The sequence below is a fragment of the Euprymna scolopes genome, chromosome 36 (genome assembly GCF_053919585.1).
Source record: "Euprymna scolopes isolate OS-2025 chromosome 36, ASM5391958v1, whole genome shotgun sequence".
Lineage (NCBI taxonomy): Eukaryota > Metazoa > Mollusca > Cephalopoda > Sepiida > Sepiolidae > Euprymna > Euprymna scolopes.
Window position 1 is genome coordinate 12391445 of NC_136517.1, and position 3701 is coordinate 12395145.

The 3701-nt window shown below is 34.8% G+C and overlaps 1 long non-coding RNA gene across 1 annotated transcript in view; it reads right to left on the reverse strand.

Moving 5' to 3' along the window:
- Nucleotides 1-518: 518 nt before the first annotated feature.
- Nucleotides 519-3701, reverse strand: part of LOC145260343 (uncharacterized) — a 31975-nt gene continuing 28792 nt past the window's right edge. Inside the window, exon 2 of the long non-coding RNA XR_013864276.1 lies at nt 519-1021. This is a non-coding gene — a long non-coding RNA (uncharacterized LOC145260343). The remainder of the gene's footprint in view (nt 1022-3701) is intronic.

Consider the following 3701-nt stretch of genomic DNA (forward strand, 5'->3'; position numbering starts at 1 on the left):
TATGTTCTGCAACTCTCACCATTTCATGCGGCTTCTTTCGTCCCCCTTCATAAAACATGCCATACCTCTTGCGTCTTCTTCTTCTCCTGATTTTCCTGCACTGGCAGCAAAGAGAGCATCCTATTTGCTTTTTTTGAGGTGAGGTTTTGTTTGTCACATTACTACTACACTCTGCCCTTATCCAACGATCACACACGAAACATTCGAGAAGTATCTTTTGCACCTTGTTACTCAGTCTGCATTCAAAGTGCCATCCAAAGAGGCATCATTTGCATTTATGATGGGTGCCTGTTCACCTAGTCTCTCTCCAACTCTCATAAATTTTTCACTGATAGAACAGACCATTGGCAAGTTCAATGTGAACAGACATACTGCTGCTCAACTCCCCACAGTTCCATTCCATTTTAGGCATGATCCCAAGTAGTAGCCCCTTATGTTTCAAGTATCAATGTGCTTGTTTGGCTTGAAAAAGAGTTTAAAAAAAAAGAAAAGAAATAGTAAAAACAAAAATAAATAAATAAATAACATCTTGTTTTAATGTGCTGGATCACCTTGGTTTGTAATTAATCTTCATTTTGATCTACCCTTATTAGTTAATGGCACATTACCAACAAGTACACCCCACTGGATTATTATTACTAATTAGCTACTTCTATAATTATTATATGAGACTCAATTCAAAGAAAACCAATAAAACTGATTCACAAGTAACATAATACGAAACACAGTCAATCATTGGCTTTCCAACTGTGCATCCAATGTTCAGTGAAAAGAAGCAATCTATGAACAAGCTCTGTGTGTGTTCAAAGTACAGGTCGTGATCGTCTGTTCATTGTGCTGGTTCAAAGGCATTGTTGGATTTCAACTTTGATCGAAGTGTCAACTTGGTCTCAGTCAGCAATAACTTAAGACAGCCAATATGCTACCAATCTATGAACATGTAAAACCTAGCGGGGTGAGGATCCCGGCTATTGTTTCTGACATCTCATGCTGGCCATAACAACAGCAGGGAACATCGTATCTGAAAAAAAAAACAACAACATTATTTTCTTAACATTGCATTAGTCACCTGGGTATTCCAAACATGGTTAGTCCCATGGAGTGTTATATACTCCAATAAAACAATATTTATACTGTTATTATTTTGTAAAATATAATTATCGTACTGGTTGAGGATATATCTACATTCCCTGTTGAACAGTTTGAATCACTTGTAGCGTGTTGATATTAATATAAAATAATACAATAAAATAATTTATAAAACTAAGAAAAAATCAAGATATTATATTAGCTAATCTCATAATTACAAGACTGAAAAAGTAATAAATTGTAAATAAAATCATAATCCCATTAAAATTTATGATAAAGAAAATACCAAAACATATTAATTCCATATTAAATATTACAGAATAAACTAATGATACATAATATGCGTTTATACCTACAAATTTTCATTTCCACTGGAAAAATACAAAAATATATAAATCATAAAATCATACCTACATTAGTCAGCTAGGGTGACTGGACACCCCAGAAGGACAAAGTGACGTCTACCTCCAAGGAAACTGAGATACAATTGTGTTATACCATGTGTGCTATACCCTCACTGAATCAGAAGATAACTGGGAGGGAGGAAAAGAAATAAGTTGCCAACTAGGAATTATGAGCACTTAAGCAAAGTCGGGTGACAAAACACCTCATGCGAGTAATGCAGGGTTAAGCGGACCAATGGAATTCCAAGAGGCCCAAATTTTAGATCAGACATATTTCCAATAGTTAATCAATCACAGTGTCAATTTGATCTCAATCAATGTTGCCATAAAAATAATTCTCTCTTCAAATGAAATTGTAACTCCCATTTAAAAAACAATTAAACATTTTTTTATTCCTTTGGTGGTTATAATGAAGCTCGGTTTTTTCCCTTTGAACAAGAGACTTACAAATGAGAAGTCTTTGCCTGACCAAATCAAAACACAAGTTCAAGAAGCACAATGATTGGCTTTCCAACTGGGCATCCGATATTCAGTGAAAAGAAGCAATCTATGAATGGGCTTTGCATGTGTTTACTGCACAGTCCATGATTGTCCACTTGTTGGTTATCTGCTATCCAGACATTTACATTGCTTTGGCCAAATCAAAAAAAACTTATTATCACTGCGATTATGGGAAGAATCTATCAGTCATGTGTATACAGTGTGATGGTGTATGGAAATGAAATCTGGTCAGTAAGAGTTGCAGACATGCGTTTCATGGAGAGAAATGATATGAGAATGATACAGTGAATGTGTAATGTGAGTCTTAAAGACAGGCTTAGATGTGATGACATCAGAGGAAGATTAAATCTGGACAGTAAAGAGAGATGTGTGCAGAACAGGAGACTTTGATGGTATGGTCACATTGAAATATGAACGTGCATCTGCATATTTTTACTACTCAGGCCATGATCGTTCTTTTATTCTTTTATTGTGCGGATCCAAAGTTATTCAATTCCGAAATCCATCACAGTATCAATTTGATCTCTGTCAGTGCTGCAACAAAAAGAATTCTCTCTTCCAAATAAAATTGCAATCCCGTTTAAAACAATTGATAACGTTTTATTCTTTTAGTGGTTACAATGATGCTCATTTTCTTCTTTTGAATAACTGAGTTACAAATGAGAGATCTTTGCCTGACCAAATCAAAACAAAAGTCCAAGAAACAATTCATTAGCTAAACCCAAAGGTTCATCTTGCTTGAAGAGGCACACAACCCCAACTGACTGGTAGACACCAGAAAAACAAATTGACTTTGTGATGCTCAGAGACTAAAATCTGAATAACTTTGCCTGCCCATCTGCTGGAATATATGTACTTTCAACCGGAAATCCTAGATATATAGTCTTTCTCTCAGTCACTAGAACTGGAACTGACCATATCCGTCTCTTTTCTCACCGTGTGTCTATTTGACCATTCAGAATCTGACAACTTGGCATAATGACCAGTCAGCAACCATTTACTACAGCCAATCTACTATCAAGCTATGAACATCAAACACCTAATACTTAGGGGGTTCCAGTCATTATTTTTGGTAATATCTCAAGTGGGTCATAATGACAGCAGGAAATCTTGTATCTAAATGAACATTATTTTCTCAAATGGAAAAATGAAATCACAGGTGGCCCAAATTCTAAATCATACATATTCCTAATTTCCTGTGTGGTTGCTCATCTCTTTGCAAAATATTACTTGCTTACAGCAAGTCTGCTATTTGCAAAGTATTTTCACCATACAAACCACTAAACATGCCTTAACGAAAGTGTCTCTTTCTTAAAGTATACTTTTACATATATAGTGTAGGGGAGCTGATACACAAATTGAATTTCTCGCTATCTCTATCAGTGAGAGCCATCCTCATATGGAAAAAACACCACCTTGTGTGTTGTGTGCGTGGTGAAGTGAGTTTGTTTTGTTTAATAGCATTTCTATCCTGGAGTCATTTTATGCTAAGAAAAGGTTTAATTGTTTTCATTGTCAATTTCTTGAAAAAATGTTTTTTCAAAAGTAAAATGGTTTTAAACTCTGGAAACTTTTATTTTTCAAAGTAGAATGTTGTCAATTTCTGGAAAAGTTTATTTTCCAAAGAAAAATGTTGTCAATTTCTGGAAAAGTTTATTTTCCAAAGAAAAATGTTGTCAATTTCTGGAAAAGTTTATTTTCCAAAGA